This window comes from Dasypus novemcinctus, chromosome X, assembly GCF_030445035.2.
Source record: "Dasypus novemcinctus isolate mDasNov1 chromosome X, mDasNov1.1.hap2, whole genome shotgun sequence".
NCBI lineage: Eukaryota > Metazoa > Chordata > Mammalia > Cingulata > Dasypodidae > Dasypus > Dasypus novemcinctus.
Window position 1 is genome coordinate 20,950,788 of NC_080704.1, and position 24,816 is coordinate 20,975,603.

At 42.1% G+C, this 24,816-nt stretch overlaps 1 protein-coding gene across 6 annotated transcripts in view; it reads right to left on the minus strand.

Moving 5' to 3' along the window:
- The window catches only part of SCML2 (Scm polycomb group protein like 2), a 212,883-nt gene that overhangs the window by 164,607 nt on the left and 23,460 nt on the right, over nucleotides 1-24,816 (minus strand). For 3 of the 6 annotated variants that reach the window (XM_058292390.1, XM_058292389.1, XM_023586505.2), the window contains exon 1: nucleotides 342-448. The exons of 1 other annotated variant lie outside the window; for it this stretch is intronic. The gene's annotated coding sequence lies outside the window, so the exon portion shown is untranslated. Of the gene's footprint in view, nucleotides 1-341; nucleotides 449-1,094; nucleotides 1,196-24,816 lie in introns of those variants that run through there. 2 more of the 6 variants (XM_012522124.4, XM_071213221.1) reach the window with 2 other exon arrangements.

The following is a 24,816-nucleotide window of genomic DNA, read 5'->3' on the forward strand; positions in this document are numbered from 1 at the left end:
CCGCGCTGAGGGGAAGGGCGCCGCTCGCGGAGAACCGCCGGGTTCCAGGACGCCGCGGGCGGCAGGGGCCCGCGCCCCGCGGCAGGGGCCCGGGCTGAGCAGGAGGGGCGCCCGCGGACAGCGCTACGTGGGGACAGGCAGCCGCGGCCTGGGGGGGGCGGTGACCGAGAAGGGCGCGGGGCCGAGCTGCAGCGAGAACCCCGCGGGGCGGTTGAGGGGGCGTTCCTCGCGCGGGACGCGCCGCTAAGGGCTCCCCGCCCTCCGCCCACGGTCACCGGTCAGGGCCCGGACGCCACCACGCCGCCTCCCCGCGCCTCACGGAGCCCGGAGTCGCCACGCACCTCGAGTCTCGTCGGCCGGAGAAGCGAAATCCTGTCACACTCGTCCCGCGAACCGGCACCGGGCTTCACACCGCCGCCGCCATGTTTGAGAAGCCGCGCGCGGAGCCGCGCATGCCCCGCAACCGCCGCTGCCGCCCCGCCCCCGCCCGGGCGGCCCGCGTGCCTTGCGGTCGCCGCGAGCACACCTTCTGACCGCCGCCGCGTGCCGCGCCGCGAGCCGGAAGCCTTCGCCCGCGCCGCCGGCCGCCGCGCCGCTGCTGCCGCCGCCCTCGGGCGCCACGGGGCGCAGACAGTAGGAGAGCGCGAGCCCGGGAAAGCCCTTGGCAGTTTTCCCCTCGTTCCACGCCCTCCCGAAAAGCTAGTTGCAGCCCTTGCACCCGAGACTGCGCGAGAGGGACACTGGGGTCCGCGTCAAGTGTGCATCCCAGGGACTCGCTCCTCTTGGCCAGCGCCTTCGCTTTCCGGCCCCCGCCCATTCTGGCCACGCATCCGAAGAGCAGACACTGCCCTAGAACTCAGGCAAGTTCGAGGAGCAGGGGGAAAGCAGCTGCTACAAGCAGCTCGGGCAAAGCCACTCCTTCGCGTGCTGCAGCGTCTGCCTTGAAACAGTGCTTCCCCCCTCCCAGTTTCTGCCACGCATTCCCCTCCCAGCCCCGCTCTCTGCATTTAGCTGTTCCTTTAAACCCAGCCTGGAGCTAACGGGAGCTGCAGATTAACCCCGGTGGGGTGGCAGGCCGTCATTTGCTCACTTACTTGAGGGTGCTGGCGAGCGTCCTCGAGAGTCGGTTTCGGGGTCCCTTCTGGTCCGAGGCGGAGCCGGTGGCGCAGGTGAAGGTCGCACCGAGGGGGAGGGGCTGGAAAAACAGCCCACGTAGCTTTCAGTACAAAATGTAGCAAACCGAAAACGGGACAAAAACATCCCATCCCTTGCTGTGAGGTTGGGTATGAGCGGATTTAAAACTTCTGTTTGAAAATAATGCAGTGGGCTTATGGTAACCAAAAGTAAACCATTGGCCGGCCTTCTCTCTTAAAAAAAAATAATAAAAAAAAATTTTTAAAGCTGGGTGTTGATTTTGGATCCGAGATCGCCTTAACTTATATATAGGGCATGATGTGCTTTTTAAATCATAATTCAGAAACCAGAGGCTAAAACGTAAAAAAAAAGAAAGACAGAAAGAAAAGCCCGCGGAACATAGCGTTTTCTACAATACAGGATGAAATCAGTTATTTTCATACGCAACTTTTGCAGTAGTAAACAAAAGCATAATTAAAGTTACTGTGTTGTATCTGCACATTGGTGAGCAATGCAAAATCAAATTGCACTGATTATTCTTGAATCATTTAAAACATGAATAAATGTTAATACAAAACTTGAGTAGACTTTAAGGCAAAAATAGGAAAACTAGGCAAAGGATAAGACAAATAATAGAAAGAGATTTGACCATGTCATTTGTATAATATATACCACCTAGGGAATGTTGAAATGGTGTAAGATGAAGGTTCAAACACTTTAAAAAAGTAGATAACCATTTCAGTTTCCTGGCTGCTAAAACAAATTACCACACAATGGGTTGGCTTAACTACAGGAATTGACTTGTCTTTTGCTTCCTCCCACCTTTGGTATCTTCTGGCTGGCTCGCTGGTAGTCTTTGTGGTTCCTGGGCTTTTCCATCCCATGCCGACTTCTACTTTCTCTCCTGAATTCCGTTGGCTTCCAGCTTCTGGCTACTCCCCCTGGCTTCTCTCTCTGTCCAATTTCCTTTGCTTTATAAGGACGTCGCCCATATCGGATTAAGGCCCACCCTCATTTGGTTTGGGCACACCTTCACTAATAGCATCCACACAAGTCCCACTGACAAACAAATGGGTTCACACCCACAGGACCAGAGGTTGGGACCTGAAAAGGCCTTTTGTGGGGGACATGATTCAATCCCCAACAGATATCTTCAACAGGAAGAAATTAAGCAGAGCCTGAATCTAAGCAAACCCTCAGTATGGGCAATAGTGGGGCTCGGGAGACTTAAATTCTTAATTAGTGGTCACTGTCTTTCTAATCCTAATGCAATGGAAATATTTGAAATTCATCTCTACATTCCATATATGAAAGATCTGGGTTATTTTCACTCCTTTTTACGTGTATATACTCTTTATTAAATTATAGGAATACTTTTATATTGCTAAATTGCCTTTGGCCCCCATGCCTCATCTAATTCCCATATTTCTGTTTTTAACATGAAATTACTGAAGCCCTTACTCTGAAAACATAATCTACATTATTTGTATAAGAATAGTATTTTATATTAATATTATAAATTATACTATTTATAATAGTAACTATGTTCACCAAAGCATTTATAAAAGTATGACTATTTATGTTAAAGGAATTATTGATTATAATGGCTACCATTTAAAGGTTTGTTTTTTTTATTTCTCTCCCCTTCCCACCCCACCCCTCCAGTTGTCTGCTCTCTGTGTCCATTTGCTGTGTGTTCTTCTGTGACCGCTTCTTTCCTTATCAGCAGCACCGGGAATCTGTGTTTCTTTTTGCTGCATCATCTTGTTGTGTCAGCTCTCTGTGTGTGCGGCACCATTCCTGGGCAGGCTGCACTTTCTTTCGCGCTGGGCGGCTCTCCTTAGGGGGCACGCTCCTTGCGCATGGGGCTCCCCTACGCGGGGAACACCCCTGCGTGGCAGGGCACTCCTTGCACGCATCAGCACTGAGCATGGGCCAGCTCCACACGGGTCAAGGAGGCCCGGGGTTTGAACTGTGAACCTCCCATGTGGTAGGCGGATGCCCTATCCATTAGGCCAAGTCCACTTTCCAATGGCTACCATTTATTGGGCAGCTACCATGTGTGAGAATCATGCTAGTCTCTTGAGAGATATATAATTTCCAATTTTTACAACAATTCTGTGAGGCAAGTATTCCTTTTTTTTAATTTTTTTTTAAAGATACATAGATCACACAAAATGTTACATTAAAAATGTAAGGGAAGCGGACTTGGAAGTGGAGCTGGCCCATGCCCGGTGCTGATGCACGCAAGGAGTGCCCTGCCACGCAGGCGTGTCCCCCGTGTAGGGGAGCCCCACATGCAAGGAGTGCGCCCCATAAGGAGAGCTGCCCAGTGTAAAAGAAAGTGCAGCCTGCCCAGGAATGGCGCTGCACACATGGAGAGCTGACACAGCAAGAAGCCGCAACAAAAAAAAGAAAACACAGATTCCTGGTGCTGCTGTTAAGGATAGAAGCAGTCACATAAGAACACACAGCGAATGGACACAGAGAGCAGACACCTGGGGGGGGGGAAGGGGAGAGAAATAAAAAAGTATATATATATATAAGAGTTTCCCATATACCCCCACTCCCCACTCCCCCCCCACTCTTCCCACATCAACAACCTCTTTCATCAGTGTGGCACATTCATTGCATTTGATAAATACATTTTGGAGCACTGCTATACAGGATGGATTATAGTTTACATTGTAGTTTACACTATCTCCCAGTCCATTCAGTGGGTTATGGCAGGATACATAATGTTCTGCATCTGTCCCTGCAATATCATTTAGAACAACTCCAAGTCTCGAAAATATCCCTATATCATACCTCTTCTCTCTCCCTGCCCTCAACAACTCCCATGGCCACTGTCTCCACATCAATGATTCAGTTTCTTCCATTGCTAGAGTCACAATAATTCTGTAGTAGAATACCAATAAGTCCACTCTAATCCATATTTTATTCTTCCATCCTGAGGACCCTGGGATAGCAATGTCCACTCTACCTCTAAAGTGAGAGGGGGCTTAGATCCCACATAGCTAATGGATGGGATTCTCCTGCTTGCAGTTGTAGACTCTTGGTTCCCTGGTGTGGTGGTTGACCATCCTAACCTCCCTGTTAGCTGACCTGGGTAAGTCCAATGAACCGGAGAGTAGGTGTTGCAAGCAGGCACATGAACAGTTCAGAGATTCAAGTCTCCTGCGTATACACCAACCCCAGCACCAACCACAGGTTCAGTAAAAGTGACAGAAGAGGCATGTGTAGAAAGGTCATATCTGAGTTCGACTCCATCACACTCAGGAGCACAAATTCCAAAGTAGGGCCCACTGGGCAAGGCACTAAACTCCAGAGCTATCTGTCATGACTGTGGGACCTGGGTGTCTCCATAGCCTTCAGGAGTACCACTACCTGGGGTTGTATCTACTTTGGCGGTCTCTAAGATCCTGAGGCAGGTATTCTTATACCCCTTTTACAGATGAGGAAATTGAATATTACATAGCAAATAAATGGCAGAGTTAGCTTTCGAACCTCTTTTGAACCTTTCCTAACTATTCTTTTCATCCTTGTAGTGGTGGTTTGAAGCTGTATATACCCCAGAAAAACATGTTCTTAAATCTAATCAATTCCTGTGGATATATATAAACCCACTGTAAGTAGAACCTTTTGGTGAGAATACTTTAGTTAAAGTGTGACTCACCTCATTCAAGATGGGTCTTAATCTTTTTACCTTTATAAATGGGAGGAATACGAAGAGAGAGAGAGGAGCAAGAAGCTGAAAGCAGCAAAACCTGAAAGAGAAGGGAGAGACTAGCAGATGCCACCATGCGCTTTACCATGTGGCAGAGGCGCCAAGGATCACTGGCAGCCAGTCTTAGGGAAAAAGCATGGCCTTGATGATGCCTTGACTTGGACATTTTCTTGGTCTCAAACTGGAAGCTAACAAATCCCCATTGTTTAAGCCAACCTATTTCATGGTATTTGCTTTGAGCAGCCTAGGAAACTAAAACACTTGTGATCAATCATACACTTTTATCACATACTATGCATATTAACATTCATAACTCTTGTACTTACTAACACCTTGCTTTCCCCCCTTTGCCAAAATAAATTTGAGACTGCTTTTTATTTTTTTTAAGATTGATTTATTTATTTCTCTCCCCTTCCCCCCCGCCCTCCCCCCCCCCCAGCCCCAGTTGTCTGTTCTCTGTATCTATTTGCTGTGTGTTCTTTGTCTACTTCTGTTGTTATCAGCGGCACAGAATCTGTGTTTCTTTTTGTTGTATCATCTTTTTTTTTTTAAAGATTTATTTATTTTATTTATTTCTCTCCCCTTCCCCCCCCCACCCCAGTTGTCTATTCTGTCTATTTTGCTGCGTCTTCTTTGTCCGCTTCTGTTGTTGTCAGTGGCACGGGAATCTGTGTTTCTTTTTGCTGTGTCATCTTGTGTCATTTCTCCATGTGTGTGCCTCCATTCTTGGGCAGGCTGCACTTTCTTTTGCACTGGGCAGCTCTCCTTGCGCGTGGGGCTCCCCTACGTGGGGAAAGCCCTACATGGCAGGGCACTCCTTGCGTGCATCAGCACTGCGCATGGGCCAGCTCCACACGGGTCAAGGAGGCCCGGGGTTTGAACTGCGGACCTCCCATGTGGTAGGCAGATGCCCTAACCACTGGGCCAAGTCCACTTCCCGAGACTGCTTTTTAATAATGTGAGAATAGGTCAGAACATCACTGTTTCCAGTGTCTTACATATAGGAAAAATTTGGTAAATATTTGTTGGATGATTGAATAAATGAATACCTATTATGATGTTCAATTAATTATGCACAGAAAACATGAAAATAAAGATATCCTTTGGACTGAAAGAACAAGACCTAAGGCTGGTAAGATCCATGTTTTTACGGTTTAGTTTACAAGCCTCAGATTTGCTCCTATTCTGATTTGGCCAAAACCCTGTGACAACCTTAAAGAAGATACACTACCCATCCTATTCTATTCCAATGCAAAATCCTAGGGTGTCTGATTACTACTTTTTTAAAACCTTTCTTTAGAGTTTAATATTAGTCATTCAAAATGAAAAGATTAATATCTTCTTTCCTGGATGAGCAAGTTTAACCTAGGTTTCCATTTACATGCATGCTTATTTTGTTTTAGGATGATAAGTGAAGCCTCCCTCTATTTTTCACTTAGTTATAAAAAGTCCATCTAGTAGGTGCTAAATAACTGATGGATGAATTAAAATAGTAACTGGATTTACAGACAACCTCAGATCCTTGTTTCTGACAAACTGCCCTTTATAATGGGGGATAATACAATCTGCCACACTTACTTCACCGATGAGATGTATTCGAATCTAACTATCAGAAGACCATTTGGTCTTACTTTAGTGGATCTCTACACTTTATATAAAAAAAAAATTAAAAACAAAAAAAATGTATTTGTCTTTCACCAACAAAATGTATGAGATCTAAGCTGACTTTAGCCAAGCCCAGTATTTCAAGTGCTGTGGTAACTGTCATAACTTCAGTGAATATTATATACTATACTTGACTGTTATTAAGTTCACCCAGTCCTTCATTTAAATCCCAAACATTTATTGTATGCCTATTGTGGATCACTCTGCCAGAGGTAGGGATAACAATTTGAATACTCACGGAGTTTACATCCAGTCCAAAGAGGAGGAATAAATTAGATAGATAAATCAATTAGATAGGATAGACATGATAAGATAAATTGTTTTAAGACCTAGGATCTAGGATCTCTTACCACACCCTCCATCATGGCAAACATTTTTCAATGAAGCCATGTAAAATAATATTGCATAACTAGAGGAGTGGAGTTGCAGTTGACTGGCTGACATAATGCCCTTTGGACATTTCGTTAAAATGTTAATTTCGCCTTTACAGTTTTTGTGCTGCCTCATCACCATTTGAACCACCGTCCCTGCCCTGTGCCTGCATCATCCCGGCTCTTTTGCCCGCTTCTGGCTTGGCCTGTAGCAGACACCAGCAGGAGGGGAAGCGAGGAGAGAGAGAGAGAGGGAGGGGGCTTTCTTCCCCACTCCCTTCTTGCCTAGGACCTCAGTTCTGGCAGTGGCAGAGTCCTCTCTTGACAGCTCTTGGCAGAGGCTCCTCTCTCCCAGCCCCAGCTCACTGGGGCTTCAGGATGGCTGAGAGGGCGGGGGCGAGGGCGGACAGCTTCCAGCTGTAACTGGTCCCTGGGCGCCTTCATGATCTCTCCTTAGTTTCCTTAAACCTACCGGCGGCTCTGCAAATAATCCATTAAAAAACAGTAATAATCCATTATAATCTCTTCAAAATAACATACTAGTATACCCTCTGTTTCTGCTGGGGCCCTTATTGAAACGGTTTTCTTTCCATATGTCAGGCCAGTCAGTTGAGAGTGTGGGGTGGAGGGTCTCAGATATTTTTGTGAGCGCTATGAGAACATATAAACCCTGGGCACTGCGTATAAGGCACCTAAGGGGTTCACTGCCTATCAAAGGTAAACAAGTCACTATCATACTGGGAGTTGATAAAATTAACTTGGTGATAGAGTCTTAGAGTGAAGAAGGTTAAAGAAGATAACATGAAAAGCACCTACAGTGCTGTCTGGTTGATGGTAAACATTCCACAGTTATTAATGCTTCTTAAGGGGGCTGAACATCAAGAAGGGAAGAATGCAGAGTTTGCCAAACAGACATGGCACTCATAGGGAACAGCACTTGCACAAAGTAATGAAAAGTCACTGCATGGTCTTTGAACCAGGGAAGGATCACCATGCTGGAAAAAAAATACGAAGGGGTGAATTTAGAGAGGACTTTTGCCTGCCACGTTAAGGCACTTGAACTTTTTTCTGGAGATGATACAGAGCCATTGAAGGTTATTGAATAAAGAAGAGAAATTGGTGAAAGAGTTGCAGGTCCCGGTAACCCCACTAGCTGCTGTTGCAGCTCCTAGAGCTCTGCTAATGGCAGCCTGACCTCTGCAAGAGCAGCCTGAGATTGGGGCGAGCAAGGACTGGAGGCCACTGGTCCCCCAGCAGTCACCCTGGAGAGCCCAGGCTGGAGTAGGTAGAGACTGGAGGCAGTCAGAAGAGTCAGGGTCTCAAGTCCCGGGGAAAGGAATAAGGGCCAGAGTGGGGCTGTGGCCGGCTGGGTCAACAGCTCCACCGGGCTCCTCAACAAGCATGGCCTCATCTTTTTTCTCCAATTGGGGTTTAACCTACCTACAGTAAAAGGCACACATCATAAACGTACAGTTCAGTTAATTTTTACTGTGTACTCATCTCTTTCAAGGTATAGACATTTTTAGCACCCCAGAAACTTTCCTCATGACTCCTCTCAGCCAAGACCCTCCACGTCCCCACGGAGGTAACCACTTTTCTGCCTTCTGTCACTACAGGTTAGTTTTGTCTGTTCTTGGACATCTTATAAATGGACTCATACAGTATATCTCCTTTTGTGTCTGGCTTCTTTCACTTAACATGTCTCTGTGACTCATTCCTGTTGGTAAACTTCATTCTTAAGTGTTGCAGACCATTCCATATGAATTTCACAGTCTGTTCTTTTTGATTAAAGCTACTCTAATTTGTTTTCCAATTATTTTCTCCTTCTCTGTCTGACAATGAATTCTTTTCAATTAAAGCTGTAGTTTGGCCTCCAATTATATTAAAGTTTAGTCATCCTGATCATGAAAGCTTTGCTTTATTCATAATCAAGGACAGGTTTCACTTCATACTTCTATAGAGGGGAGTCCCATGTAGCTGTATTATTGACCGTTCTTCCCTTTTGGGTCCTCTGTTTGAATACAGATTTGTAAACCAATGTGGTAGTTAGGAAGACAACCATATTTAGAGGTCATTTGTGTCCCATCTACTGCATAGATGTGGATTGCCTTGCCAACAAACAAACAAAACATCAAGTAAACAACTAAGAGAAATTGATTGGAAAGGGAGAGTCAAACTAAAATAGGCAATAGGGAAATAAGAGGCAATGGTATGTGACTAAAATAAGTGAAATGGTGGCTAGAAATGGTCACCTCCCTATCCCTGAAGACTAAGGTGACTCAGAACCTAAAAGATGGCAAATATCACCTTTTGCCCTGCAGCACATAAAATTTTCTTTGCTCCTTGACTGGTTCATTACACTGTCCTTTTGTGCCTATGTCTTTGTTGGCTTATATCTTCCACTTCGCTGGGGCCTCATACCATTGGTTTTGTGTCATGCCCTTGTCTTTCCTGAGTTGGATCCTTAGGTCCTCTCCTGTCCCAGCCCCAGCTTGACAAGTAGCTCCTCTGGCTTCAGTCATGAAATTTCCACTCTGGCCATGTTACCACCCCTAGGTGAGCCCAGCTTGGATTTCACCAACCTTTGGAAGTGTTTTTAGGTCATAGCATTTAGACTTAACTAGTAATTTTTTTTCTTAGATGTGTGTATGTATTTATATGTTTTTGAAATATACCTAAGTAGAATAGTATATAATGAACACCTATGTGTCTATCACTCAGTCCCAATAACCATGGCCAATCCTGGTTCATCTACGCCCCTTTCTATTCTCTCCTCTCATTATTATTATTTTTTTAAAGATTTATTTATTTAATTCCTCCCCTCCCCCGGTTGTCTGTTCTCTGTGTCTATTTGCTGCATCTTGTTTCTTTGTCCGCTTCTGTTGTCATCAGCGGCAAGGGAGTGTGGGCGGCGCCATTCCTGGACAGGCTGCACTTTCTTTCGCGCTGGGCGGCTCTCCTTATGGGGCACACTCCTTGCGCATGGGGCTCCCCTACACCGGGGACACCCCTGCGTGGCGCGGCACTCCTTGCGCGCATCAGCACTGCGCATGGGCCAGCTCCACACGGGTCAAGGAGGCCCGGGGTTTGAACCGCAGACCTCCCATGTGGTAGACGGACGCCCTAGCCACTGGGCCAAGTCCGTTTCCCTCCCTTATTATTTTGAAACAAATTTGCAATATTATCTTTACTTTGTAAATATTTCATAATATTCACCCTTTTTCTAATATAAGTATTTTCATTTCCTATTGCTGCTGTAACAACTTACCACACACTTGGTGGCTTAAAACAACACGGGTTTATTTGCTTACAGTTCTGACGGCCAGAAGTCTAAAATGAGTCCACAGGGCTGCTTTCCTTTTGGAGGTTCTAGGGGAGAATCTATTTCCTTGCCTTTTCCAGCTTCTAGAAGCTGCCTCTATTCCTTGGCTTGTGGCCCCTTCCTCCATCTTCAAAGCCAGCAGGACAGCATCTTCAAATCTCTCCGTGACCCCTGTGCCATTACATCTTCTTCTCTCACCCTGACTCTCCTGACCCACTCTTTCCTTCATAAGGTCCTTTGTGATTACATTGGGCCCATCTGGATAATCTGGGATACCCACCCATACAAGACCATTAACTTAATCACATCTGCAAAGTCTCTTTTGTCATGTAAGGTAACGTATTCTCAGGTTTGGAGGATTAGAACATGGACATCTTTGGGAGGCCATTATCCTATGTACTAAAATAACAAACCATCATACCACCTAAATAATTTAAAATAATTTCCTAATATCGTCAAATGTACATTCCTGTTCAAATTCCCAGTTATCCTCCAAACTATGTAATGTTTACAGCTTTTTAAAAAAATTAGATCCAGATAAGGCCTAAACTTTGCAATTGGTCAATATGTCTTTGAAGTTTCTTTTAATCTATAGGTTCTTCCTCCATTGCTCTCTCTTTTACTTGCAGTTCATTTGTTGAAGAACCCTGGTTTCCCATTGTCTGGATTTTACGAAGGGCATCCCTGTGATTTAATATGTCACTGTGTCCCTCAAAGTTCCTGTAAATTATTAGTTTAGAGGCCCGGTAAGGTCCACGTTCTACTTTTTTTTTTTCCAGGACTGCTTCCTAGGTGGGAGGTAGTGTGTTCTTCTCTCAGGAGGCACATAATGCCTGGTAGCTCTCAGTTTATGTTGTTTTTTTAAAAAAGATTTATTTTTATTTATTCTCTCCCCCCCACCAGTTGTCTACTCTCTGTGTCCATTCACTGTGTGTTCTTCTGTGTCTGCTTGCATTCTTGTCAGCGGCACCAGGAATCTGTGTCTCTTTTTGTTGCATCATCTTGTGTCAGCTCTCCGTGTGTGCGGTGCCATTCCTGGGCAGGCTGCACTTTCATTCTGGGTAGCTCTCCTTATGGGGCACACTCCTTGCACGTGGGGCTCCCCTATGCGGGGGACACCCCTGTGTGGCACGGCACTCCTTCAGCGCTGCGCATGGGCCACCTCCCCACTGGTCAAGGAGGCCCGGGGTTTGACCCCGGGAGGACGCTCTATCCCTGTTGAGCCAAGTTCGCATCCCTCTCATTTTCTGTTAACGGCTGTTCCTATTCAACACCTAGAGCCATTAGTTCAGTGGGTCTCAAAGGGTGATCCCCAGGCCAGCTGCATTGTCATCACCTGGGAACTTGTCAGAAATGCAAATTCCCGGGCACCACTTCACACCTACTGAGTCAAGAACTCTAGGGTGGGATCTAGCCATCTGTGTTTTGACAGGTCCTCTAGATGATTCTGATGCCGGTTAAAGTTTGAGAACCCCTGCTGTTAGTTCATTAAGGGTTACCACACGGGGGTATTTAAGACTGACATTAACTAAAAGGATCTAGGCAAAACAAGGTAAGAAAAGCCTCCAAACCTCCAAATTAATGTAAGGCCATATATGCTCAAAAGAGGAAGTGAATGAAGGGCACAAACATGGTTTTTAAACTGAGGAATTGAAAAGGTGTAAATATGGAGTCAACACTGCTTCAGTGACAGAAACACATTAGGGAGACTCAAAAGCAAAAGGTTACCATCTTAAAACATTGGAAACTACATCTTTGAAATAACAGGGTAAGTTAAGGCTGCTTTAGCATCCACAAACTCTCTTGTCAAGACTTAGGAAAGATGAAAAAAGAGTACAACAACAGCAACATTGGCTGACTAGGAAAGTGGATGGGAAAAATTAAAGGTAAGACATAGGGCACTTTGGCCTTCAAAGGCTAAAATTCAGAAAGTTATAGTCCAAATTTTAAAATTCTGTACAGGTTTTATAGCAGTACCTATACGTCCAATGTACATGTTCGTGAACACTTAGCATCTATCACAAAAGTAAGAGAGAAAGCGTGAGGAGTCAGGGGAACCTAGTTTCATTTGACTCGGCTCCTTTCTGGGAGTGTGATGAATGAAAGTGCACTGAACGTTAAGTGAATGGAAAACAACCTCACCAGCCATAAGCACCTCTTAGGGCTGGCCAAGAATACCTGTCTAAAGCCACCATCCACCATTGTAACCCATTTGTATGACACAAGGAAATATTTACTGAGCCTACTACACATCAGGTCCTGTGCTAGATACATACAGCCTGCAGAAAAATAAACCAGCAATTTTGATGTTAAGAGCTATCAATGAAGCTAACACATTGATTATAGGCTTTCCCTTGTTGAGCAAATGGACTTTTACACGTTAATGTAAATGAATGAAAAATAGTCCTTCGTGCAGAATCCTATAAACTTTAAATATAGGACAAGCCAACATGGAATTTACTTAGAGGGCATTTTCCTCCCTTTCTTAAAGGAGTTGTTTAGCTCCTGGTTTCTGGAAATTTCCAACAAACTCTCCCTCACACATTTCCAGCTTGCCTCTAGGCATCTAGCGAGAGGGAGTCAGTCAACCACACCATCTAAGGACCAGGACCCAGCAGACTTTGAATAGCATAGTATTCTACATGGCTTCTCTTTCCTCCAGTGGTGAGGACCATCAACCAAGGTATCGGAGAAAAGAAGATGGAAAGTTGTGGTTTTGTGGGCGGCTTTGTGTAAATTCACAGTGTGCAAGCCTTTTTTTTTATTATATTGTGTCAGCTAGGAAAGGAAAATATATATACCAAGCCCTAAGTCTATAAACTTCCAAAGCACGACACAACACATTAAAGGTTTAGTGTCATGAACAATCAGGTCCTTGTCGGCTACCCATTTGCTAGCACAGTTTCCACAAATAACAAGCAAGCTCCAAATTTTCATAAAATGTTTTGGCAGTGCATGATGGGCCAGCTCTAAGGAAATGACTGCAAATGCTTTTTGGTGTGAACAGCCTTAAGTATTTTAAATCCTTGGTAAAGAGAGTTGCCAACAGTTCCAAACAGGTTTTTACTATTTCTGAATTGAACATTCAGGGTTATTTTAGGGTGTTTTTTATTCAATAATAAATATTGTAGTAAATGTGAATTATCCTATTTCCCTTTCTTAAATGTTGAAGACTTTGGAAAACTTCATAAATGAGAAACAAACTTTAGGAGCCAAATTGCAGAAGTTGCGATAAATAAAAATTTCCTAGAAAGACTACATGACTCTATTGAGGCCTTCCATGAATAATGTACATTCACAGTTTTTACTAGATGAGAATGCTGATTTCAAAATTGAAGGTTTGAGAAACCATTATAATTTACTCAATTGGAATGATTTTAGAATACTTTGAGCAAGTTATCCTAAAGGATGCTCTAATATAGAAGCCACTGGCCACATGTAGCTATTTGAACTTAAATTTAAAATTAATTAAAATAAAATAAAAAATCCAGTCCCTCAGTCACATCAGCCTCATTTCAACTCCTGAATACCTACATGAGGCTAGTGCTGCCATATCGGACAGTGCAGAACATTTCCATCTCAAAGAAAGTTCTACTGGGCGGAATTATTCTAAATCCTTGCTATTCAAAGTGTGGACCAGCAGCTTTGGCATCATCTGGGAGCTTGCTAGAAAGGCAGAATGCCATGTCCGACACCAAACCTACTGAATCACAATCTTCATTTTAACAGGATGGGCGATTTATGTGCATATTCAAGTTTGAGAAGCGCTAGTCTAATGAGTGCCTCCTGGACTGGCTTGACAGTAAGACTCACCTAGGGTACTGTAGATCCACTAAATTTGACTCTTCAGAACTGATGCCTAGAAATCTGTATGTTTAATGAACACTACAGGTGATTATCAATCTGGAATGGGGCATTGATATATTTTTTAAAACTCCCTGTTGGGCAGCCAAGGTTAAGAACCAGTGACCTCAAAACCACCTCTAGTATTAAAATTTGGTATTAGATTTTTAAACTGAGGTAAAATGAAATAACATTAAATGTAAATCTAAGAAGCTATACAGCTTAGAAACTCAGCTAAAGATCTCCTTATTCTGTGTTCTGTGTGCTATAACAAATATCGATGTTAGGTTTTGATGGACTATTTTGCCAATTTCTATGTTACATAATTAGAATTCTATATTTTGTTTGTTTTGTTATGTCTTATCTATTTTTTATGTCTTGGCTTTCTGAAGAAAATGATCTATTCTTTGAGGATAAGAATGAGATTTTCTAAATTGCCTTGTGCTCTATAACTTCTATCCCAAAATACATACTTGCTTAACTCAACCTAACTGATGATGAGCAGCAAATAAAACAGAGTCACTCTTATGCTCATAGTAGCATTGCTTACAATAGCAAAAACCTGAAAGCAACCCAAATACCCATCATCAGGAGAGTGGATTAGTTAATATGGTATATTCCTATAATGGGATATTACACCTGGTCAAAGTGAATTAACGATAGCAACACACCCCGAGAGGGACGAATATTAGCGATACATTAAGTGAGAAAAGTAAATCTGCAAATACTCCATATAGCTTAATACCCTTTAAATTTTTTAAATTTTTTGTTGTGTTAAAATACATATAACAAAAACAATTTTAACCTTTTAAGTGGACAATTCTTCAACATAAAGTATGTTGATAATACTGTGTAACTCACCACTATCTATTTCCAGACTATTTTGATCATCCCAAACCAAAGCGCATACTCATTTAGCAATTATTCCCCATTCCCCCTCCCCTCCCCCTGGTAACTATTATTCTTTTGGTCTCTAAGAATTTGCTTATTTCACAGCGTTCTGCAGTAGAGCTCTGTGAACCGCCTTCTACACTAGGTACAAGTTCTAGGACAGTGAGTCTCTCAGGCTACCACCAGACAGAGTGGGCCAGACATACATGCTCCTAGTATGTTCACAAGGGTTACCCTGCTTCCTCGGGAACTGGGACCAGGGATCTGCACTGGAGCACGAGCTGGCTCTGTGCCGAGTTGGTGTAGGAAGGGGCCAGTCCAGGTCCTAAAAGATTCTACCTTTTTAAAAAAATTGGTAGTAGTTGCTTTTTTTAAAAAGCAGCTTTTTGAGATGTATTCACATATCATACATTCCATCCAAAGGGTACAGTCAATGGCTTTTGGTATAATCACCGAGTTGTGCATTCATCATCACAATCAGCTTTAGAACATTGTCATTTCTCAAAAAAAAAAAAACCCTACCCCCTAAGAGTCACCTTTCAATCCCTTTCCCAGCCCCTACCATTTTAAAGTAGGCTTTTTCTTGATTTTGCACTCACCCTATTACTGCAGTCCTTTCACTATTTTTTTGCAGCTTTGAGAAAGATGTTTTTGCCAGTCCTTGCTGGTTTTTCAAAGCTTCTCTGTGAGGGATGGAGCCCTGAAGCATCTTTCTCTGCCATCTTGATCGGGGTGGGGCCTTGTTACCCTTTTAAAAAGTTAGAACAGCTAAAATAAAAAATGGACTTTTAGGTCTGAATATTGATGAGATAAAGGAAAGCAAGAGAATGTTTAACACAGGATTCAGGATGCTGGTTACCTCAGGTCAAGAAGGACAGAATGATGAAATGGCTGAAAACCACATAACTGGATGTACGTTATTGTAAACGTCCTATTTTTCATGGTCAGTTGTGGGTTCACTGATGCTTATTTATTTTTAAATCTAATTAGATAGTTGGAGGGATAGATAGACTGACAGATAGTAGCTTGAAAGGGTCATGAATGGACCAATGATGAGAGAAGTCATGAACCAAGGTTAATAAACCACACACCTAAAATTGTGGCTGTATTGCTGAAAAACATTTTCATAAATATACAAAAATCCTTTTTTTTTTTTGCCAATGGAATAGAATCAAATTTCAAATGTCTCACTGAATCTTGATCTTTCTTGTTTTGCTTTGTTTTAAAAACAACCTATAACAAATCTTTCTGTAAGGTAAATAATTACTGTGTTATGCATATAATCATCTCCTATTTTATATATTTAGTAAGTTTCTAATTTCAGCCACTCCCTGACCTAAAAACCAACTTTGGTGCACTACCCAAAGTTATATATATATATATATTTTTTTCTCTCATACATATAGCTATCCAGAGGACCCCCCACAACTCCCTTTTTCTTCCAACTTTGCCATAGTAGGTTTCCATCCCCTTGTTCCCTTGAACCAGTGTACATTGCTCCAGGTTGGCATCTCTCTCATGTTCCCCTGGTCCTGCCTTCTCATCTCATATCATTGCCTGTGCAGGTCTTTGGGGCCACCAGAACTATGTTCTTTGACTCCACAGTTCCTTCTTCGTTCCCAACAGCCATGCCCCCATTCCCTCATTTTTCACAGTAGGAAATTTCTAGAACAGGAACTCAGGTGCAGCAATGAAGTCAGAAACCTGGATATAAGGAATATCATTAGATTCCACCTTGGCTTCTGCCTCTCATTTTTAGTTCTAGTAACTTTCACATTATAATATTTATAATGATAATATATAACATAATTTATAATGTATAATTATATTTTATACAAAGTCTTTTATTATATATACATATATATAATATCACTCAGTGAACTGGTGAATTTTCCCAGAACTGCTGATAGTAGATGGAGCCTTGCTCGTACTTTTTGATGCTGCTCTCTATGCCACATATATGCACTTTCAAACATCACCTTCCTGGGATTATTGCAGTTTATTGGCGATGCAGCTACTTCATCCTGGATCCCCTAGTCTCTGTTTCTGTCTGTGACCCAATGGTCATTTGCTCTTAGACCTCAAACTCCCTCATTGTCCAGCTGCACTGTCTTTCCAGCTCCCCCAGACTTTTGTCTTATAGCTAAGGGGTACTAGTTCCAGGTCCTTTCTCCCTGCCAAACAGGTATAACTGATTCTGTCCCACTGAATACTGGAAGATGACAGATGTAGGTCAAGTGCCTAAAGAGTTAAAGGAAGAAAGGGAATTTCTAGATGAGACAGTGCTTGGGGGAAAATTTTATGGGGGGAGCTTCAAAGGACTTTTTTGTGTGTATGCAAAAGCACAAAGGTGAAGAAACTTGAGAGACAAAAAGGAAAGAGGAAGTCATTCATTTTGGCTGGAGCAAAGGTCAAAGGGCAGAATGGTTTAATAAAAGCAGGTTGATTCTGTTCCCTGGAGGGCAGTGAATGTCACACAAAGATGCTTGGATGTTATTCCATAGAAAATGGGGAGCCACTATAGGTTTTTGAGGAGGAGAATGACATGATTTGAACTTTACTTCTCCTGGTATAGAGTAGTACAGCTGAATACCTGTAATGAGTACCTGACTTAAAAGGCAGTCACAAGGGAAAGGAGAAGGAGGCACTGAGGAGATAGAATTAAAAGATAGGATTCCATAGCTGAGAGTTCCCGCTTCCTGGCCTTCAGGCTTCAAAGATTTCTTAGGTTTGTGGCCTGCAAACTAAGGGGATGGCACTGTATATTTAACAGTAGTAAGGAAGGCAGGAGAAAGTGGTGGTAGAAGAAAATCAGAGCCAGGTCGCAACTGATAAAGCAGAACTGGAATCTTAGTGAAAGGTGGGGGTGGAGATACAAGTTTTAGAGTCATGGGTTGGGGTGAAATTTATAAGGGAGAAATGTAGAGAAAGAGGGGGAGGATCAAAATCTGAATCAGGATCCAGATAGGAAACAGGAACCACCGCAGTAATTTGACCAGGAAAATTTTAATACAAAGAAGTGTTAACTGGGCAAAGAGCGGTTAACTACCGAAACGGGATGAAAGAGAAGTCTAAGGTGTAACAGAAGTAGCTACTCATTCGAGAGCTGTTGACGCTTACACGGCTGAGGGACAGGGAACAAGGAAGGAACTTAGAAAATTCAAGGAGGCCCCTCACAAGGCTGAGACTGACCTCTCAGGAGATGGCGCGGCCGCTGCTGGAATATGCCACCCACCGCCCCAGGGTGGAAGGAACTCACTCGGGACTGCTCAGCAGAACCGTGAGCTCAGCCGCCCCCGCCCAGGAGGCTGCGGGGACCAGTTGCACGCCGAGCCAATCGCAGCAGTGGGAAGAAGAAACAAAGCGGCAAACAGGAACCAAAAAGTTCGCCAGCGCCCCTTGTTGGCAGAGCCTAGCGTAGAGCCTGCAGGCAAAGGAGAAATGTGGTTCGCAGAGTCTAGCTCCAAGATTACAAAGCAGGAGGGGGAATGGGGGTAGGCTTGGAGCTAAACGTCAATTGATTGGTAACTGGGCCATTTGTGGTCAGATAATGGGGGAAAAAGGAAGCTAGACAAGAAGTAGGATAGCCTTAGAATTACAAGGAAGCAGTGCTGGCCACCATTCAGAGCCCAAGAAAAGTCCACTACATTTAGGAACTAGGAGGTCATCAGAGATATTTTGGATTTTTTCTTTCTTTTAAATTTTCTTTCAGGAAAACTAATCTACACTCTTAGCAGCTAGAATAGTAGTTACCCTTGGGGGATAGAATACTGACTGGGAGCATGAATGGGCCTTCTGAGGTGCTGGAAATGTCCTATTCCTTGATCTGGGTGATAGTTACACGGGTATAGACATCGATAAAACTTCATTAAGCTGTGTGCTTCAGATTTGTGCACTTTACTGCATGTATGTTAAATCACAATTTTTAAAGTTTTAAAAAAATGTTTCTAAATTAAGAAAAAAGGGAAACGGACTTTGGCCCAGTGGTTAGGGCGTCCGTCTACCATATGGGAGGTCCGCGGTTCGAACCCCGGGCCTCCTTGACCCGTGTGGAGCTGGCCATGCGCAGTGCTGATGCGCGCTAGGAGTGCCCTGCCACGCAGGGGTGTCCCCCGCACAAGGAGTGCGCCCGTGAGGAAGCCGCCCAGCGTGAAAAGAAAGTGCAGCCCACACTTCCCTTGCCGTGCCGCTGACGACAACAGAAGCCGACAAAGAAACAAGACGCAGCAAATAGACACTAAGAACAGACAACCAGGGAGGGGGGGAAATTAAATAAATAAATCTTTAAAAAAAAAAAAAGAAAAAAAAGAAAAAAAATTTTTTCATTAGAGAGGTTGTAGGTTTACAGAAAAATCATGTAAAAAATAGTGTCCCCTCTTATATTTTTAATGTAATATTTTGTATGATCTGTGTATTTTTAAATAAATAAATAAAATCTATTAAAATAAAAAATATATAGTGTTTCCATATAACACCCCATTGTTGACACTTTGCATTAGTGTGGTACCTTTATTACAATTGATGAAAGAATATTAAAAGTATACTATTAACGATAGTTCATAGTTTACATTAGGTGTATTCCCCACCCCACCCCCGCCATATACCACCCTGTTAGTAACACTTTTTGCATTAGTGTGATAAAATTGTTATAATTCATTAAAGAGTATTTTTATACTTGTACTATTAACCATGATCCATCGTTTATAATAGGGTTCACTATTATACAGTCCTATATTTTATCTTTAACTTTTTATTCTACTAACATATATACAACCAAGAAGTTTCCCTTTTAACCACAGTCGCATATATAATTCAGCGCTGTTAATTATACTGAGTATTGTGGTACTATCACCACCATCCATTTCCAAACCTTTACAATCAACCTAAATAGAAATTCTGTACCAATTAAGCATTAACTTTACATTCTCTTCTCCTAGCTCCTGGTAACCTACATTCTATTTTTTATTTGTTTATTAGAGAAGTTGTGGGTTTACAGAACAATCATGTCTGATATACAGGATTCCCAACACCTCCCCACCACCAGCACCTTGCACTGGTGTGGAACATTTGTTACAATTAATGATAGCACTTATCTGTAATTGTACTAATTGTACTAATTTTTTAAACATTAGTTACCTTTGTTACAATTGATGAAAATTTATTAAAATAGTACTATTAACTATCATCCATAGTTTACATTAGGTGGTTTTTTCCCCCATTTACGACCCTATTAGTAACACCTTGGATTAATTTCTTACATCTGTTATAATTCATGAAATAACATTCTTGTACTATTAACTATAGTCCATTGTCTACAATAGGGTTCACTGTGTTATACAGTCCTATACTTTACCTTTTAATGTTTATTCTAATAACATACTACCTAAAGTTTCCCCTTTTAACCATATTCACATATATAATTCAGTGCTGTTAATTACACTCGCAATAAATGTGCTACCATCACCACCATCCATTTCCAACCCCTTACAATCAACCTAAATAGAAATTCAGCAAAAATTAAGCATTAAATGCCCATTCTTTAACCCCAGTCTATCCCCTGGTAACCTTTATTCTAGATTCTAACTCTATGGCTTTGCTTATTATAATTAGTTCACATCAGTGAGATCATAAAATACATGTCCTCTTGTGTCTGGTTTATTTCACTTAACATAATGTTCTCAAAGTTCATCCATGCTGTCGCATACATCAGGACTTGATTCCTTTTTATGGCTGAATAATATTCTATTGTATGTATATACCACATTTTGCTTATCCATTCATCAGTTGATGGACACTTGGGCTGCTTTCATCTTTTGGCAATTGTGAGCAATGCCCCTATGAACATCAGTGTGCAAATATCTGTTCTAGTCCCTACTTTCAATTCCTCTGGGTATATACCTAGTAGTGGGATTGCCAGGTCATATGGTAATTTTAGATTTAGCTTCCTGAGGAACTGCCAAACTGTCTTCTGCAGCGGCTGCACCATTTTACATTGCCACCAACAATGAATGAGTGTTCCTATTTCTCTACATCCTCTCCAACATTTGTATTTTTCTGTTTGTTTATTTATTTATTTAATTCCCCTTCCCTCCCCCGGTTGTCTGTTCTCTGTGTCTATTTGCTGCGTCTTGTTTCTTTGTCCGCTTCTGTTGTCATCAGCAGCACGGGAAGTGTGGGCGGCGCCATTCCTGGGCAGGCTGCACTTTCTTTCGCTATGGGCGGCTCTCCTTACAGGCGCACTCCTTGCACGTGGGGCTCCCCTATGCGGGGGACACCCCTGTGTGGTACGGCACTTCTTGCGTGCATCAGCACTGCGCATGGGCCAGCTCCACACGGGTCAAGGAGGCCCAGGGTTTGAACCGCGGACCTCCCATGTGGTAGACGGACGCCCTAACCACTGGGCCAAGTCCGTTTCCCTGTTTGTTTTTTAATAGTAGCCATTCTAGTGAGTGTGAAATGACATCTCATTGTGGTATTCATTTGCATTTCCCTAATAGCTAGTGATGTTGAACTTCTTTTCATGTGTTTTTTAGCCATTTGTATATCTTCTTTGGAGAAATGTCAATTCAAGTCTTTTGTCCATTTCCCAATTGGATTGTTTGTCTTTTTATTGTTGAGGTATAGGATTTCTTTATATATTCTGGATGTTAAACCCTTATAGGATATGTGGTTTCCAAATATTTTCTACCATTGAGTAGGTTGTCTTTTCACTTTTGTGACAAAGTCCTTCGAAGCACAAAAGATTTTAATTTTTTATCCATTTTTTTCTTTCATTTCTTGTGCCTTGGGTATAAAGACTAAGAAACCATTGCCTAACACAATATCCTGAAGAAGCTTCCCTATATTTTCTTCTAGGAATTTTGTGGTCCTTGTTATTATATTAAGGTCTTTGGCAAATTTTGAGTAACTTTTTGTATATGGTATGAGATAGGAGTCATTCTTCATATGGCTATCCAATTCTCCTAGCACCATTTGTTGAGGAGATTATTCTTTCCCAATTGAGTGGACTTTGCAGCATTGTCAAAAATCAATTGGCCTTAGATGTGAGGGTCTATTTCTGAACTCTCAATTTGATTCCATAGTCAATATGTCTATCTTTGTACCAATAATATGCTGATTTTGACCACTGTAGCTTTGTAATGCGCTTTAAAGTCAAGTGTGAGTACCCTAACTTCATTCTTCTTCAAGATATTTTGGGCTATTTGGGCCCCTTACCCTTCCAAATAAATTTGATAATTGGCTTTTCTATTTCTGTAAAGAAGGCTGTTGGAATTTTGATTGGGATTGCATTGAATCAATCTGGAAATCATTTTGGGTAGAATTGACATCTCTAGTCTTTCAATCCATGAAAACAATGTCTTTGTTTAGGTCCATTTGTTTAGGTCTTCTGTGATTTCTTTTATCAGTGTTTTGTCATTTTCTATGTATAAGTCCTTTACATTCTTGGTTAAATTTATTCAAGATATTTGATTCTTTTAGTTGCTATTGTAAATGGAATTTTTTTCTTGATTTCCTCCACAGATTGCTCATTATTAGTGTATAGAAACACTACTGATTTTTGAGTATTGATCTTTTACCCTGTCACTTTACTGAAGTTGTTGATTGCTCTGGTAGCTTTGTTGCAGATTTTTCAGAACTTTCTATATATAGGATCATGTCATCTGCAAATAGTGAGAGTTTTCCTTCTTCCTTTCCAATTTTGATGCCTTTTATTTCTTTTCCTTGCCTAACTGCTCTGGCTAGAACTTCCAGTACAATGTTGAATAACAGTTGTGACAGTGGGCATCCTTGTCTTTTTCCGGTTCTTAGAGGGGGAGTTTCCAGGCTTTTGCCATTGCACATATTAGCTGTGGGTTTTTCTTTTTTTTTTTTTAAGATTTATTTTTTATTTATTTCTCTCCCCTTCCCCCCACCCCCCCAGTTGTCTGCTCTCTGTGTCCATTCACTGTGTGTTCTTCTGTGACCGCTTCTCTCCTTATCAGCGGCACTGGGAATCTGTGTTTCTTTTTGCTGCATCATCTTGTGTCAACTCTCCGTGTGTGCGGCACCATTCCTGGGCAGGCTGCACTTTCTTTCATGCTGGGTGGCTTTCCTTACGGGGCACACTCCTTGCGCATGGGGCTCCCCTACGCAGGGGACACTCCCATGTGGCACGGCACTCCTTGTGCGCATCAGCACTGCGCATGGGCCAGCTGCACACGGGTCAAGGAGGCCTGGGGTTTGAACCGTGGACCTCCTATGTGGTAGATGGACGCCCTATCCATTGGGCCACGTCTGCTTCGCATCTGGGTTTTTCATAAATATCCTTTATCATGTTGAGGAACTTTCCTTCTATTCCTGTTTTCCTAAGTGTTTTATTAAGAAAATTTCCTGGATTTTGTCAAGTGCCTTTTCTGTGTAAACTGAGATGATCACGTTTTTTTTCTCTTTGTTTTGTTAATGTTGTGTATTACATTATTAATTTTCTTATGTTGAACCACCCTTGCATTCCTTGGATAAAACCCACTTAATCATGATGTATAATACCTTTAATGTACTATTGGATTTGATTTGCTAGTATTTTGTTGAGGATTTTTGCATCTATATTCATAAGAGATATTGGTCTGTATTTTTCTTATGGTATCTTTATCTAGGTTTTGATATTAGGGTGATATTGGCTTCATAAAATGAGTTAGGTAGTATTCTCTCTTTTCATTTTTCTGGAAGTGTTTGAATAAGATTGGTATTCATTCCTCTTGGAATGATTAGTAGAGTTCACCTGTGAAGCCATCCAGTCAGTCCTGGGATTTTTTTTTGTTGGGAGATTTTTGGTGACTGATTCAATCTCTTTACTTGTAATAGGTCTGTTAAGATCATCTATTTCTTGTAGTCAGTGTAGGTTATTTATGTATTTTTAGGAATTTGTCCATTTCATCTAGGTTGTCTAATTTGTTGGCATACAGTTGTTTGTAGTATCCTCCTATGATCCTTTTTATTTCTGTGGGGTCAGTATAATGTTCTCCCTCTCATTTCTGATTTTATGTATTCGTGTCTTCTCTTTTTTCTTTGTCAATCTAGCTAAGGGTTTGTAAATTTTATTGATCTTTTCAAAGAATCAGCTTTTGGTCTTGTTAGTTCTATTTTTTAATTCTCAACTTCATTTATTTCTGCTCTAATCTTTGTTGTTTCTTTCTTTCTGCTTGTCTTGGGATTGGTTTGCTGTTCTTTTTCTGTTTCCTTCAGGTTTTAGTTAGGTATTTGCTTTTAGGTCTTTCTTCTTTTTTAATGTAAGCATTTAGGATTATAAATTTCCCTCTCAGGGTAGGGAGAGGGTAGAAGAGATGTGATGTGGGGGCATTTTGAGGATTTTCAGTTTCCTTAATGATACTGCAGGGTCAGATGCTGGACCTTATATATCCTGCCATAACCCACTGAATGTACTGGGGGAGAGTGCAAACTGCAGGGTAAACTTTTATCTGTGTAGAGCAGCAGTGCCCCAAAATGTGTTCACTGAGTGCGATGAGGGTGCCGCAGTGATGAGGGAGGTTGTTGGTGTGGGAGGAGTGGGGGTGGGGGGTGGGGGGTATACAGGAACCTCTTATTTTTTTAGTGTAACATTTTTTTTGTGATGTATATATCTTCAAAAAAATACAATTTACAAAAATGATGTGGGGAGTGGGTTATATGGGAACCTCTTATGTTTTTTGGTTTTTTATGTTTTTTAATGTAACACTTGTGTTCTATTAATTTAAAAATTTTTTTTAAAAATAAAGAATTTTTAAAAAAATTTCCCTCTCAGCACTACCTTCACTGCATCCCTTAAGTTTTGATAAGGTTGTGTTTTCATTCGTCTCAGATATTTACTGATTTACCTTGCAATTTTT